The sequence below is a fragment of the Chiloscyllium plagiosum genome, chromosome 6, assembly GCF_004010195.1.
Source record: "Chiloscyllium plagiosum isolate BGI_BamShark_2017 chromosome 6, ASM401019v2, whole genome shotgun sequence".
Lineage (NCBI taxonomy): Eukaryota > Metazoa > Chordata > Chondrichthyes > Orectolobiformes > Hemiscylliidae > Chiloscyllium > Chiloscyllium plagiosum.
The window spans coordinates 106,787,804-106,804,992 of record NC_057715.1 but is presented as its reverse complement, the minus strand read 5'-3'; the positions used below and the strand labels follow the sequence as shown (position 1 = coordinate 106,804,992).

Below are 17,189 nucleotides of genomic sequence, written 5' to 3'. Positions count from 1 at the left end.
AATTTGACAAACAGAACAATGGTTGCAACACTGACCATCGGAGATTATGGGTGCACATCCTCTTGCAATATGAGAAACAGCTTTCACCACAACGCTCTACCAATTGTCAAGTATGTGATTCCTCATCCAGGCAGCTGTCACAACTTTAGACTGAGTTTTGTTAAAATGTCTGTCATTGTCAATCAGTTTTTGAAAGTTCCAAGCAGGTGCATCAGAAACATCCAAAATAACAGTGAATCACCATTACCCAGTCAATCAGAACACATTTCGAAACAGGAAATGCAAAGTTTTGTTTTTCATACACGGTCAAAAGCAGGAAATGATAGCTTGTGGGCTGTCAGTATCGATAAAGGACCAATGCCTGTGAATGCATATGCCCTGAGCAGTGGCTAAAAATGAGGTTGAAACATAATGTATAAAAAGCTGTCTGGGCCCATGAGTAAATGGGTGGAAACTTAGTGAGAGGCAGCAGACTGAGAACAACGAATTATGGCGGAATCTGCCTGCATTGGTGAGTGGAAGGAAGAGAAGAGGAAGGAGGAAAAACAGAAGGAAGCTTTGATGAAACAAAAGGTTCCTGGTGAGACGTTGTTTTAGATTAGAATATTTCAGCATAATTTACAGCAAATCCCATATGCCTATTGTGACACAGGCTGTGTCAAGACTGTGTCACAATAGGCATGTAGAATTCCTAATGAAGGGCTTATGTCCAAAATGTCAACTCTCTGCCCCTCGGATGCTGCCTGACTTACTGTGCTTTTCCAGTGCCACATTTTTCAACTCTGATATTGCAAAGGCATTTTATTTGGTGAGAACTGCAAGTTAAAATTCTCAAAAGTGAAGTAACACATTGGAAACATGAAGCGGACAGAAGGTTAGCGAGACACTAGCATAGTGATAATGTCACTGAGCGAGTAAGAGTCCTGCATTAATTTGCTGGGTGGTAAGAGTTTGAATCCCACTATAAAAAGGGCAAACTCACCATAGTCCTCCTGGATCCAAGGACTAGTCTCTCATTAGAGAGAGAAATGACTGATAGTTGTTTAACCTGAAGGTCACCATGCCTCAGGAAAGGGGAGCAGTTGAGAAGGAGAGTCCTTCATAGTATTCTCAGCTAGGGCAGGGATTGAATGCATACTTTTAGGCAATACCGCACCTCACAAACTGGCTGCCCACTCAACTGAACTAACTGACCAAAATTCCACCACCACTTCTCGTGAAATTCAAATGTCAAACAATTAATAAATCTGGAATAAAAAAAGCTAATCTCAGAAATGGTGAACGTGAATCTAAAAGATTGTTGTTAAAGTTCATCTGTTTCATTAAAGATGTTCAGGGTAGGTTAATCTGTCATCCATACCTGGTCTGATCTATATTTGACTCCAGTCCCGCAGCCTTGTGATGACTGCATCTGAAATGGTCCTGGCAAGCCACTTTGTAGTTCATCAATACCATCTCAAGGACAATAAATGGTGACCTTGCCTGTGAGGGATAAAAGGATATTTGATTGAGTGTTCAAAATCATGAACAGTATTGATGGAGCAAATAGGGGGGATTTGTTTCCACTTGCAGAATGCTCAGTAATCTGAGCATATCTAAAGTAACTGGCAAAAGAAGTAAATGGAAATGAGGAAAAGTATTTTTATGCAGTATGTTGTAGTCTGGAAGTTCGTATCTGAAAGGATGATGGAAACAGTTTTGAGGACAATCTTCAAAAGAAAATTCAGTGCTTACTTGAAACAGAGAAGCTTGCAGAGTGCTGGGAAACAGAAGGGAGAGTGAGACTAATTGGGTTGCTCATCGAAAAGGCCATCACATATGAAAGGGCTGAATGGACTCTTGTACTTCATTGCATACCAGTTATGGTCAGTCAATGCACTCCCCTTTGAATGGGAAGGTCGTGGGCTCAAGTCCCACTCCTAGACTGCACCTCTTAACAGATATATGAATAGACAAGAAATAGAGGGATGCAGACTGCATGGAGGCAAAAAGGTTTTAGTTTAGAAAGGCATCATGTGTCAATACAGTCATGGTGAGCTGAAAGGCCTGTTCCTATACTGTACTGTTCTTTATTCACAAAAATCAAGGCTGACATTCTAGCATTGTGCTTTTGGTGATGTCATCTTTCAGATGAGACACTAAACTGGACTCACCAGAAAAACACAGTGGTTACGACAGCAGGTCAGAAGCAAGGAATACTATAGTGGTTAATTCACTTCCTGACTCCCCACAATCTGTCCACCAGGTACAAGGCCCAAGTCAGGAGTGTGATGGAATACTGTCCACATGCCTGGATGATTGCAGATCCAACAACACTTAAGAAGCTTGACACCATTCAGGATAAAGCAGCCTTCATGATTGATAACACATCCACTTCCTCCACCACCGATGTTCAGTAGCAGCAGTGTGTATTATCTGTAAGATTCACTGCAGAAATTCCCCAAAGATTCTTAGACTGCACCTTTCCAACTCATATAAACTTCCAACTAGAAGGACAAGAGCAGCAGATACGTGAAAATATCACCACCTACAAGTTCCACTCTGAGCCACTCACATCCTGACTTGGAAATATATCATGGTTCCTTTACTGTGACTGGGCAAAATCATGAGTGTCTTTGCAGGTATGTCGCCACTGATGTCAGACTTACTGGTCTATAGCTCCCAGACTTCTCCTTGCAACCTTTCTCAAATAAAGGCGCAACATTAGTCCCTCTCCAGTCCTCCGATAGCTGTACAAACGATACAAACACCTCTGCTAGGGGCCCACAATTTCTTCCCTTGCTTCCCACAACAGCTAATTAAGAATGAGATGAGGAGAAATATCTTGACTCAGAGTGTGGTGAGCCTGTGGAATTCTCTGTGATAGAAAGTGGTTGAGGCAAAGACTTTGAATGTATTCAAGGAGTGAAATATAGTTCTTAGGACTAACAGGATCAATGGATGGGGGAGAAAGCAAGAACAGGTACTGAGTAGAATAATGAGTCATGAGCACATTGAATGGTGGAGCAGGCTCAGAGGGCTGATTATCCTACTCCTATTCCTAATTAATATGTTTCTATCTAAATTTCTAACAATTATCAAGTTGCAAAACTGGCTGTTTCTCTCCACAGATACTGACTGAATTGCTGACTATTTGCTGTCTTTGTTGCAGTTTTGCTGAATCTACAATATTTTGTTTTTCTAACACTTCCAACAAATAATTCAAGGTGTGAAGTATTTTGATTAAGACCTGTTATTTATCGATTGATCGCATGCTTGCCTACATGTCAACAGCGACTGAAGTGGAAATTTCAACCTGCAAGAAAAGTCTGAAAGTTGCTACACAAGTGCTGGGGGAGGGGTGAATGGGTGGGTGCTGCAACCAGGGCGATGGAATTAAAATTGTTAAATCACAAACATCCCACCAATTGCCACTTTTAACAGGGTCTCTATGGAAAGATGCAGAAATGACCCATGAAACCAAAAGGGCTGCAATTTACATTTGTACAAAGCTACCTGGCAGAGGATTGAATCCTGAATTCTGCTTTGAACCTCCAACTCATGGGCTTTCACAGCTCCTGAAATCAATAAGCTGCGAGTACATGGAAATTGACAAGATATGGGAACTAACACAAATAAAAAAAACAGAAAGTGATGGAAATATTCAGAAAACCTACCAGCATCTATAAGGAGAGAATTGGAGTTCTAATTTCTTTATATTCATCCATGGGATATGGGGGTCACTGATACAGCATTTATCATAGGGAAGCCAGCCATCTGGCCCATCAAGCCTGCTTGGTCAATCAACCTTGCATTTGTTACAATGACCCCAATTCTTTCTGTGATATTTTCCCTGAATCACCCGTAATATTTGTCATCTCTGCCATGTGTGGTATCAAGGAAGGGTTTAAGGATGTTCTCTGTCACCAGTTCTCCTTTGTCTTAGCTTTGACTTGTATCTATCTAGTGACTAGCTGTAGATGATACACCACAGTCGAGTATCGATATGTGAAGTACTGTTCTTAGCTACCAGGAAGATATCGGGACTTCTGTCTTTCCGATATTTAATTGGAGGAGATTTCGACTCATTGAATTGAATTGAATTTTGAATTGAATTTATTGTCACATGTACCGAGGCACAGTGAAAAGCTTTGTCTTGTGAGCAGTACAGGCAGATCATAGAGTTAAGTAACATAGACAGTAAATAATAGGCAAACAGTGGCAAAAACAAAACACAGGTACAGGCGAATGTTAAGAATTTGTGAGTCCATTCAGTATTCTAACATCAATAGGGTAGAAACTGTTGCGAAACTGGCTGATGTGTATGTTTAGGCTTCTGTACCTTCTCCCCGGGGTAGAGGTTGTAGAAAAACATTGCCAGGGTGATATGGATGTTTAAGAATGCTTGACAGTGGACCTGGTAGATGGATGCTATAAATGGGAGGTTGGCCTTTGTGGTTGTCCGGGCCGAGTTCACCACTCTCTGTAACTCATCCAGGATTGGACGAGGAGTTTTTGATATGAAGGCTATGCTGGTGGTGATGAACAATTCAATCAGGGATTTAAAGAGTACAAGATTTTAACCATGCCTCCGACATGTTAACTTTCTACTTTGCTTGGAGGTTTTTTTTAACACTAAAGGCACGCCAAGGGAGCTCAGTTCTGCATGTTTCTTCAGTCTGCCATTTGCGGGAAGCCTTAGATACTCCCAGCAGTTTGGCTGACCACATCTGCAGGAAGTGCCAACCGTTTAATCAACTTGAGCACTGGGGTTTGGAATTTGAGTGTCAAGGAAGGCTGGCAGTGATATGAACCACATATTTTACAATATAGTCACTGCAGCTGAAGGAAGTGCAGTGAGAGCAGTAATGGGTGACCTTCTGCCGGAAACAAGGGAGGCTGGCAGGTACTGAAGATAGCACCAGAGTGCATGTCACTGAAGAGCAGTTTCTCTTTGTTGGAAAATGGTGAGAGTGACGCTTTCTCTGGGGAGTGCAGTTGGAGCCCAGGTGCACATGGAGGGAGCAGAAAGAGAGGAGGAACGATAGTATTAGGACATTCAATAATGAGATGTACTGACCAATGTTTCTGCAGATGTACACATGACTTCAGGTTGGTGTATTGTCTTTCTACGGCTGGGGCCAAAGACGTCATCGAACGGTTGCACTCCGAAGGGGGAGAGAGAACAATCAGCAATCATGGTTCACATTGGGACCAACCGCATAAGCAGAAAGAGGGATGAGTTCCTGCAACACGAACTTAGGGAGCTGGGTAGCAAATTGAAAAGCAATGCCTCAGAAGATGTAATGTTTGGATGAAACTCAGTGCAATGTGTTAGTGTAGGAACAGATAGATAGAGTGGATAAATGCATGTAGCTGAAGAGTTGGAGGAGGAGGGAGGGCTTTAGTATCTTAGATCGTTGAGACTGTTTCTGGCGAAAATGGAACTAGTACAAATCTGGCTAATTATACCTCAATGTCAATGGGCCAACATCCTTGAAATTGGGAGAGGGGGAGGGAGCTGGTGACAGTGTAGTTGGTGGAGGTTTCAGCTGATTTACCAGGAGTCAGCTAAGTTTCTAATGTTCTAATGTTGCATTGGCAAAGCTTTATACTAAACCGTAAGAACTAGGAACAGAATGAGGTATATTGTCCCTTTAGCCTGCTCCACATTTCAATAGAATCACAGCAGATCCAACATTCCTCACATTCATTTTCCTGCCCTTTCCCCGTAACCTTGATTCCCTGATTGATCATGGTTAAGGGACTAGGAGTTGAATATTCCAGAATATAGAATCTTCATGCAAAGCAGGAAGTGTGAAAAAGAGGAGGTGGTGTCACAATACTGATCAAGGAGTTGACTACTAAAATAACGAAGGATGATATTTTAAAAGGTTTCTTAATTGAGGCCATTTGGTAAAACCCAAAAACAAAATGGGCAATCCCATTGTTTGGAATGTACTATAGATTTGCAAATTGTTTCTGGATACAGGAAAAGTGCCAGAGGGCTAGTTAATGTGATAAGATGGGGTAAGGGCTAAATCAGGGAATGATAGGCCAGTGACTCTAACGTTAATGATATTAATCTGCATTTGGAGAAGCAAGAATTAGTCAAGGGTAATTAGTATGACTTTTTCAGGGAGGGGTTCATGTATGACAGATTTCATTTGAGCCTTTCAAGGAGATATGTAGATGAGGGGAGTGCCATGAATGCAGTCAACATGGGCTTCAGTAAGGCTTTTGACAAGGTCTCACATGAGAAACTGGTCAAGAAGGAAACTGCCAATGGAATCCTGGGGCATTTGGAATATGGGCTATACAATTTGATTAGCTATGTGAAGCAGAAGGTGATGGTGCAAGGTTGCTTTTGTGACTGGAAGCCTGTGCCCAGGGTTTGGTGCTCAATCCCTTGCTGTTTGTTGCGCACATTAGTTTCTGGACATGAACGTAGGAAGCATGATCAGTACATTTGCAGTTGACACTAAAGCTGGTGGTGTGATAAATAACAGGAAGGAAACCCTTAGATTACAGGATGACATAGACAAACTGGTCAGAGGGTATGAATAATGGCAAATGGAATTCCATTCTGAAAAGTTTTAGGTAGTACATTTTAGGAGGACAAATAAGGCAAAGGAGTACACAATAATCTGAGGATCTGAAGAAGGGCAGAGAAACACAGGGTCTTTGGTGTGCACATCCATCCATCCTTGAAGGCAATAGGAGAGGTGGAGAAAATGCTTAAAAAGGCATTTTGGGTACTTGTCTTTATTAGTTGAGGCATTGAATTATGGCCATAGGCAACGTGAGATGTGGAAATGAGCACTTTCTTTGCAGTGAAAGTGGGGATTTACTGGTGGAAATGCAATCTATGAGAGGCAACACAGATCTTTGTCCTTTTGCCTTTTGTCCTTCTGGGCATCCCACATCACTTGACAGACAGCACTAACTCGGGATGCAATTGGTGTCCAGGCCAACTGAGTCTGGTGTCATGGCCTCATAGTCCATGCTATTTAAGAACAGACTGCTCTCCTTTCTACCACACAGGCTACCGACACCTCCAGGACACCGTCAATGAAAAATAGAGTGAGCTTTTCTTTTTTCTGAGCCATGCCTTGAATATTAAGGATTGAACAAAACACTATTGAACATCACTGGTGGAGGGAGGGGACGTTTGTGGATGTGGTGCCTATCAACTGGGCTTATTTGTCCTGGATGGAACACCGGAAGCTGAGGGGTGACCTTATAGAGGTTTATAAAATCATGAGAGGCATGAATAGGATAAATTGACAAGGTGTTTTCCCTGGGGTGGGGGAGTCCAGAATTTCATAGGTTCAGGGTGAGGGGGGAAAAATATAAAAGGGACCTAAGGGGCAACTTTTTCAAGTGGAGGGTGGTGTGTTTATGGAATGAACTGCCAGAGGAAGTGGTGGAGGCTGGTACAATTACAGCATTTAAAAGGCATCTAGATGGGTATATGAATAGAAAGGGTTTAGAGGGATACGGGCTAAGTGCTGGCAAATGGATCTAGATTAGTTTAGGATATCTGGTCAGCATGATGAGTTGGGCCGAAGGTTCTATTTCTGTGCTGTACATCTCTATGATTCTATGACTCTCAGCTTCTTGAGTTTTGATGGAGCTGCATCCATCAGGCAAGTGGAGAGGATTCAACCACATTCCTAACTTGAGTCTTGTAGATGGTGGGCAGACTTTGGGGACTCAGGAGATGAATTATTCACCTCAATATTCCTAGCCTCTGATCTGCTCTTGTGGCTACTGTGTTTATGTGGTGAGTCCAGCTGAGTTTCTGGTCAATGGTAATCCCCAGGACGTTGATAGTGGGGGATTCAATGATGGTAACATCATTGAATGTCAAAGGGCTGTTGTTAGATTGTCTCTTCTTGAAGAAAGTCACTGCCTGGCATTTGTGTGTCAGCAGGATCTTGCTTGGATCTTCTTGTCTTTGAACTGGGCTGGGTTTTAAATTTAGCGGCAGAGTGAGAAAGCCGGGGGATCCAGCAGTGATTGAGTGCCCAACAACTCAGTGTAATAACTGGTGAGATAAAGAACGATTATTTCATGAGAAACATCACTCCAAGTCACTCCATCACAAATCTCATTCAACAATAGATTTTGACTAAAAACAGAAAAAATTCCAATCTTTGCATTTGGGTGAGTGAAATTGTCACAGGCTCAAAGTTTTCTGCCTCTTTGATGATCTGGAAGTTTTCTTGACTCTTCAAAAGATCCTGTCTTGAGAATGTCCAGATTGCTACTCGAAGATATTTCCAAATGAAACCAAGGCCCCAATTTATGCACTGGCGAATACTCCAGGTGTCTGGGCTAATATTTACCTTTTGGCCAATATCTAAACCAGACGAGCTTATTATGTGTGGGAGTGCTGTTCATGAAATCTTGCTGCGCACACATGAGCTGCCATTTTGCTACATTATTCCAGAGCTCATCTCAGACTCATTGGACAAAATGGCCTCTTTCGGAGCTTTGGTTTCCTATGATTCACTGAGAATCTGTTAACAATGCTTTCTTGGCTCTAAAGATGCCTGAAACATCCTGAGGTCATAAAGGGGGCCATGTTAATGAGTATCATTTGTAATTTCTAATGCACATTAACATATTATCCTCCATGAATTTGATTCGAACGGCTAATTGCAAGGTTTTAAATAATTAAATCCTTTGTGTTGGCTCCAATTGCTTACTCATTGACTTCTGTAGGTGTCCTCTGGGAGATAAATGTTGTTTGAGATGAAAAGTATACCATAAAACTGGCTTTGACTATCAAGAGTAGGCAATGAATGTTTTGTGCCAAATGGACATTAGCTTCCAGATCGATTTTGTGCTGTGCTGCTTGCTTAGAGGATTCCCAAAAGCTGACTCAGGACAAAGAGGATGGCAAACATCAACTAATCTGTAAAGGTCTTGACATCACTTCAGTTTATAATCTCCATGTTGCTCATGAGAGGTAATGTGCCAGCGATTTTTACTCAGTGGCAAAGTGTTGACTGCGTGGTACTGCAGAAACTTATATGTTCATACGCAATCGAAAGAAAGAAGCCTTCAGGATTCAATATTGAGTTGAACACCTTTAGGACTTGAACATCTCTTATGTCCCTTACCCAAGCGCTGTCATGACATTGGCTTCTTAAAGCACATCCAAACTACTCCCATTGGGTGAAAGTGAGGACAGCAGATGCTGGAGATCAGAGCTGAAAATGTGTTGCTGGAAAAGCGCAGCAGGTAAGGCAGCATCCAGGGTGCAGGAGAATTGACATTTCGGGCATGAGCCCTTCCCTGAAACACCATCATCCATCCCTTTGCCTAACTATCGTTCTCTCTCTCAGAGATCTATCTCCACCTATCTACGCAGTCCTTTACCCCACTTCTCCTCAGCTCCACATTCTATCCCCATATTCAAGTGCCATATCCTTACAGACCCTGGCATCATAGAACATAGAACATAGAACAATACAGCGCAGAATAGGCCCTTTGGCCCTCCATGTTGCATCGACCTGTGGACTATTCTCAGCTCATCCCCCTACACTATCCCATCACGATCTATGTGCGTATCTAAGGATTGTTTAAATCTCCCAAATGTGGCTGAGTTAACTACATTCTACGCTCGTCACTTTCTGTGTATAGAACCTGCCTCTGACATTTGTCTTAAATGTATCACCCCTCAATTTGTAGTTATGCCCCCTTGTACAAGCTGACGTTATCATCCTAGGAAAAAGACTTTCACTGTCTACCCTTATGTAATCCACTGATCATCTTGTATGTCTCTATCAAATTCCCTCTTAGCCTTCTTTCTTCCAATGAGAACAGACCCAAGTCTCTCAGCCTTTCCTCATAAGACCTTCCCTCCAGACCAGGCAACATCCTGATAAATCTCCTCTGCACCTTTTCCAATGCTTCCACATCCTTCCCAAAATATGGCGACCAGAACTGTACAGAATTTCCGCAGTGCATTTGCAGATGGTGCACACTGCTGCTAGTGAGCGTTGTAGTGAAAGGAGTCAATGTTTGTACATGTGGTGACAATCATGCAGGATGCCTTTTGGATGGTCTCAGATTTCTTGAGTGTTACACTCATCAAGGCATGTGGGGAGTATTCCTACACACTCCTACCTTGTATCTTACAGATGGTGGACAGGCTTTAGTGAGTGAGGAGGTGAGTCACTCATTGCAACATTCCTAGCTTCTGACCTGTGTTGAAGCTACTGTATTTATTTGGCTGATCCAGTTCAATATGGAGAGTGTGGTGCTGCAAAAGCACAGCCGGTCAGGCAGCATCCAAGGAGCAGGAAAATCGATGTTTCAGGCATAAGCCCTTCTTCCAGTCAATAGCAACCTCCAGATGTGAATAGTTGGGGATTTTGGGGCAATGTTCCTGAATATCATGGATTGATGGTTAGATTGTCTCTTATTGTAGATGATCATTGCCAGGCATATATGTGGTGTAGGTATTCAGAGATATGGGCTAAAGGCAGGTAAATGGAGTTAGTCCACAGAACTTATTCAATGACAGAACAGGATCAAGGGGCTGAATGGCCTACTTCGGTTACTATGTTCCTCAAAGCATTGAGTATAGTAGCTGGGAGGTCCTGTTGTAGCTGTACAGGCCATTGGTTAGGCCACTTTTGGAATATTGAGTGCATTTCTGGTTTCCATCCTATCAAATGATGTAGTGAATCTTGAAGGGACTCATAAAAGATTAAGAGCAAAAGACATAAGAGCAGAAATTAGTATCTGCTCCACCATTCAATCATGGATGATAAGTTTCTCAATCCCCAATCTTCCGTTTTCTACCTGTAACCCTTGATCCCCTTGATACTGAAGAAATGATGTATCTCAGTCTTAAATATACTCAATTATCTGGCCTCCACAGCCTTCTGTGGCAATGAATTCCATTGATTCACCATTCTCTAGCTGAAGAAGTTTTTCCTTATATCCATACTAAAAAATCTTCTCTTTGCTGTAAGGTTATGCCCTCAGGTCCAAGTCTCTTCGACCAGTGGAAACATCTTCTTAACATCTACTGTCTCCAGGCCAGTCAGTATTCTGTATCTTTCAAGGATGTTAAAGTATGTGGCCAGGGTTGGAGGATTTGAGGTATAGGGAGAGGTTGAATAGGCTGGGGCTGTTTTCCCTGGAGCATCAAAGGCAGAGGGGTGACCTTATGGAGGGTTATACAATCCATGAGAGGCATGGATATGGTAAATAAACAAGGTCTTTTCCATGGAGTGGGGGAGTCTAGAACTAGAGGGCATAGGCTGACGGTGAGAGGGGAAAAATTTAGACGGGACCTAAGGGGCAATTTTTTCACGCAAAGGGTGGTGCGTGTATGGAATGAGCTGCCAAAGAAAATGGCGGAGGTTGGTACAATTACAACATTTAAAACGCATCTGGATGGGTGTATGAATAGGAAGGGTTTAAAGGGATATGGACCAAGTGCTGGCAAATGGGATTAGGTTAGTTCAGGATATCTGGTCGGCATGGACAAGTTGGACTAAAGGGTCTGTTTCTGTGCTCTACATCTCTATGACTCTGTGACTCTGTGATTCTATGGTTCTGAATCTATGACTCTATATATCTTCAGATGCACACTAGAACTCAGCAGGGAAGAGGTGAACCTGATGAATATTATTTTCCACTTGTCAGCCCAAACCTGCATATTATCCAGGTTTTGCTGCATTTGGACATGGACTGCTTCAGTATTGGAGGAGTTGTGGATGCTGCTGAATATTATGGAATTGTCAATGAACATCCCCTTTTCAGAATTTACAATGGAAATTGGGTCATTGGTGAAGGAGATTCTGTGATTTTCCTACATTGTTAGTTTTTGCTTTGTGATTTTTCCTAACTGGCCACATAATTGCGTCAAAATTAATTATACAATGTTAAGAGAAATGGTCCATAACTTTACTGAGTACATTGCAGGAAGTAAATAAAGCCAGTTAATGGAAGCGGGAAATGGATCAATCATAAAACAAACTAGACCATGGCAAGAATCAAGAGTGCGGTGCTGGAAAAACACAGCAGATCAGGCAGCATCCGAGGAGCAGGAGAATCATCAGGAAGGGCTTATGCCCAAATTGTCGATTCTCCTGCTCTTTGGATGCTGCCTGACTTGCTGAGCTTTTCCAGCAGCACACTCTCGACTCTGATCTCCAGCATCTGCAGTCCTCACTTTCTCCCAGATCAGTGGCAAGCTTGTTTCAAGGAATCAATATGGAGAAAGGGTTTGTTATATCAGAACCACAAAGGGGACAAGCAGATCATTGACAATGCTGTATAGTTGCACGGAGGGTTCTATTTTTATTTATTTATCAAAACTAGATAAGAGTTTAATTCAACAAAACCACTGGATATCAATGTATATTAGGCAAATACATGAAACTTCAGAAATTGGTTTGAATTAGTGTGAAATATGACAATTTGGATTGATGTACTAACCCACGATGAGATGCAGAAAAATTAAGTCATGTGGCAAAACTGCAGTTATCTCTGTAGGAAAACCAATGAAAAGTTTTAAAGAGGACCGAAAAGATGATAAGAACATAAGATCTTGGTGTATTGTAGGTGTATTTTAGACTCTTGTGCCTGTTCCACCATTCAATAATACCATGGTTGATCTGATCTCAACTCCATTCCCTTTTGACCTCCATAACCCCTGACTTCCATGTCAATCAATAATCTGTCCAACTCATCTTTAAACACAATCAACGATCCAGGCTGCCATTGCTCTCTGGGGAAGAGTATTCATTATTGAAATCCTGAAAGATGAAGTTCCTCCCCATATCCATCTTAGCAGAGGCACAATGGGCTGAATGCCTCCTTCTATGTGGTAGCAATTCTGTGATTCTGTGATGTCTTACAATCTGTCCTAGTTGTCAACGAGATCTTTGACACACATTGGGCCCAGTACTGACTGTTCACCAAAGTAGACCTGATTGGAAATATTACTACTTAAAGAGGACACTTCAATAAATGTCGCCAAATAGAGGTAATTGGAACAACAGAAAGAGATTTTAGCTTTCAAAAAGGTTGTAAGGACAGAAGGGGGGATGTAGATTAGATTAGATTCCCTACGGTGTGGAAACAGGCCCTTCAGCCCAATAAGTCCACACCGACCCTCCGAAGAGTAACCCATCAAGACCCATTTCTCTCTGACTAATACACCTAACGTTATGGGCAATTTAGCATGGCCAATTCACCTGACCTGCACATCTTTGGACTGTAGCAAGAAACTGGAGCACCTGGAGGAAACCCATGCAGACACGGGCATAATGTGCAAACTTCACACAGACAGTCACCCAAGGCTGGAATCGAACCTGGGACCCTAGTGCTGTGAGGCAGCAGTGCTAACCACTGAGCCACCGTGCTGCCCTGTATTAATTGGAACAGAGGCCAGCTGGATTTCATTGAATATAAGATCCTTGATTGATCTGTTAACCTGGGCCAATCAGGGAACCCTGGCTGACAGATGTAAACAGGGGATTCAGAGAGTCTCCCCAGTGTAGGGACTGGCTCTGAGCTGGCAAGTCAGAGCCCATGTACTGTGCACAATGTAAATAAAGGATGACTTGCCCTCTTATTTCAAGGGACTCTTGTGGAGCAGTGGAAGTGATCCTACCTCTGAACCAAAAGATACAACTCCAGGCTGAAGTCCTACCTGGTGTGTCATAACATGTCGAAGCAGGTTGATTTTAAACAAAAAGCTGAATGATACAAGGTGGTCATAAAGCTGGGCTAGCAATTCACAGGCTGAGAATATCACACTGAGAACCGGAGTTCTAATTCATGGTAGTGGAGGGATTTAAAGTCAATAAAATAATGAAAATCTGAAATGGTAAAATAGTTTGTGTAAAGATTGTGAAGCTATCACTGGTTCACTGATGTTATATGGATCATCTGTATTTATTCTTTCATTTGCTTTAGTGGCAGCTTGCTAGCAATGGTGAGTTCAGGTGAATTTGAGATCTTGCCTTGTCTACTCTCTCAAGTCCATCTGGTTCATTAATGCCCTTTAGGGAAGGAACATGTCACATATCTCTCCTGCATCTGGTCTACATGTAACTCCAGACCCACAGCAATGTGGCTGACTCCTAACTGCCCTCTGGGCAATTAGGGTTCAGCAATAAATACTGGTCTAGCAGCAATGCCCTCATCTCGTGAATTAATTTTTTTAAAAAAACTGTGATTCTGGTCAGTCCTACATGTGACTCTAGACTTACTGCAATGTGGCTTTAAACTGTTCTCTGGACAGCTAGGGATGGGAGATAAATACTGGGCCAGCCAGAGATGTTCACATCTCATAAACAAATTTTTAAAATGAGATGGAATAAAGAAGACTGAGGCAGAATAAATTCGGCAAGTAATTTATTTTCCTTTTTTTCTGGCTAAAACAGTCTTCATCAACCTCTGTAATTGTTTCCATGAATCAAGTCCTGATTTTATGTCTGAGCAAACATTTATTGATGAGAAATATATTGCTGCATGAATATGGCATTAAATGCGACATGCCTTTCACAATTTATCACAGCTTTTTAAAATGGGGCGCAATGGCTGTCTGTTTAATCCAGTCGCTTAACCTCAACTGCACTATAGCACCCACACGGGCAAGAAAGCATTGATATGCTTGTGGCCACACACTGGAAGATAATGTGAGCTCAAAAACATCAAGAACAAGATAACACGTCAGTCTGCACCTTGGTGCCTTTTTTCTATCCATCTGATTATTTGTTTTAATGCTTTCTCCATTGCTAACACCTTCCTTTACGACAGCTACGTGCCCAAGACTGGTCTGGGATGGCCTAGTGTTATTATTACTAGGCTATTAGTCTGGAGATCCAGGTAATGCTCTGAGGACCTGGTTCAAATCTCATTATAGGAGATGATGGAATTGTAATTCCATAATAATCTAAAATTAAGAATCTAATGATGACCATGAACCCATTGCCAATTGTCAGGAAAAATCCATCTGACTCATTAATGTCCTTTAGGGAAGGGAACTTGTCTGACCTACATGTGACTCCAGACCCACAGCAATGTAATTGACTCTCAACTGCCCTCTGGGAAACTAGGGATGGACAATAAATGCTGACCTAGCCAGGGATAACCACATATTATGAATGAATACAATATGGCAGGTCTTGTGCAGAATTGGAGGCAACAATTAGTTAGCAGGTGGTGTGCAGTCACAGTGAGTTTGAACTTATTAAGAGATTGGGAGATGGGGAGAGGGCTAATGATTGAATTGCTGACATGGTGATCCAGAGGTTCATGACCAACAGTCTGTAGCTCTATTTCCACCACAGCAACTGTTGGAAGTTGAATTCAATGAACAACTCCTGAAAATAAAGTTGGCCTCAGTGATGGGGTCTACAACAATTATCGTTGTTCATTGTAAAAACATATTTAGTTCACTGATGTCCCTGGCAGAAGAAACTGCCATCCTTCTCTGGTCTGGCCAACATGTGACACCAGATTCGTAGCAATGTGGTCGATCGCAATTGTACTCAGCCTGAGGGCAATCAGAGATGATCCATAGGTTCCTGCCATTACAGTAACGGTAAAATTGGAGGAAAATAATCATATCAAAATAAATGCATTATCGGCACAAAGACAGTAAGGGATATGATCTTATAGTCATTATAGAAGCAGGGAGATCAAGGCTGGGAGCATAATATTCAAGTGTATGTGACTTTTCAAAAAGACAGGTAGGAAGGAGTGAGGTGTGGGGTGCCTTTTTTGGTACAAAATGAAATAGTACAATGAAAGAATTAATTTTGGATCAAAAGGTGTACATTCCATCTGGACGATAGTAAGAAATAAACAGGGGGAGAGGACACTGGTAGAAATAGTCTACAGACCCCTAACAGTATCTATACAATAGGACACAGAATAAATCAGAGATGATGTGAATATGCAAAAGAGGCAATATATAATGGGTGATTTTAATCTCTATGTAGGTTGGGTGAAGTCAGATTCCATGGGGAAGAATTCATAGTGTATTTGGGGCAGTTTCTTAGAACAACATATTGTGGATTCAACCAGGGATCAGTTTGTTTGGATGTACTAATGTGTCATGTGACATGCTTAATGAATAATTGCAGAATTAACGATTCCCCAAGAAACAGCAGACATAACACAATAGAATTTAGTGTTCAGTTTGAGGGGGATATCTGGACTGGCAACAACATTGCTAAACTTAAAGGCAAATGCTAAGGAATGAGGGCAGATTTGCCCAGAGAACTGACATGAAATGTGGCTGAGATTGGTGGGAAACCACAAGGTCAGGAAGTTTGGAAGCACCAAAAAATGACTTAAAAAAGGAATAAATAAAAAAGGGTCAACTAGCAGGTAAAATAAAAGTGACAAATGCGCGACTGTTCAAATATGTAAAAAGGAAGAGAAGCATCAAAATGAACATAGGCGATTTGGAGAACGAGATGGAGGAAATAATTGGGAACCAGCAAATGGCAGGGAAGTTGAGTATATATTCTCCATTAGTCTTCATGGTGGAGGACACTGACAGCATTCCTAAAAAAATACAAAATCAAGGGGCAACAGGTAGGGAGGACAAAATGCAATAAATATCACTGGAAGTGCTATAGGGAAACTAATAGGGTTAAAAATGAAAATGATCCTGATTCTAATAGGTAATACCCGTAGTATATTAAAAGAAATGGCTACAAAAATAATGGATGTGATAGTGTCTTTGGTTCCTGGAAAAGTCCCATAAATTAGAAAACAGTCAATGTGATGCCCTTGTTCAAAAAAAGAGGGACAAAATAAGAAGTAATTATAGGCCAGTTAGTTTAATATGTCGTTGGGAAAATATTAGAGTTGATTATAGAGGATTTAATGCAGTTAGAAATACAGACTATGATCAAGAATGAGTTGGCATGAACTCACGAAAGGGGGCTAACATGCCTGACAAATATATTAGGATTCTTTAGATAGAAACATAGACATGAGGAGCAGGAATAGGTCAATCATCCCTTTGAGCCTACCATTCAGTGACCATGGCTGAGCCTCTATCTTAATGCTATGTTCCCACATTCTCCCCATAACTCTTGATGCCTTTAAATCCTCCCTGCATCTAGTTTGCCCCAATCCTGTTAGAATTGGATATGTTCCAATCAGTTCCCTTCTCATTCTTCTAAACACTGGTGAATGCAACCCCAGTTGAA

General features: G+C 41.8%; 1 protein-coding gene across 1 annotated transcript in view; it reads left to right on the top strand.

Moving 5' to 3' along the window:
* The first annotated feature begins 534 nt into the window (after positions 1-534).
* The window catches only part of LOC122550917 (P2Y purinoceptor 8-like), a 75,890-nt gene continuing 59,235 nt past the window's right edge, over positions 535-17,189 (top strand). The window contains exon 1 of the mRNA XM_043692364.1: positions 535-580. The gene's annotated coding sequence lies outside the window, so the exon portion shown is untranslated. The remainder of the gene's footprint in view (positions 581-17,189) is intronic.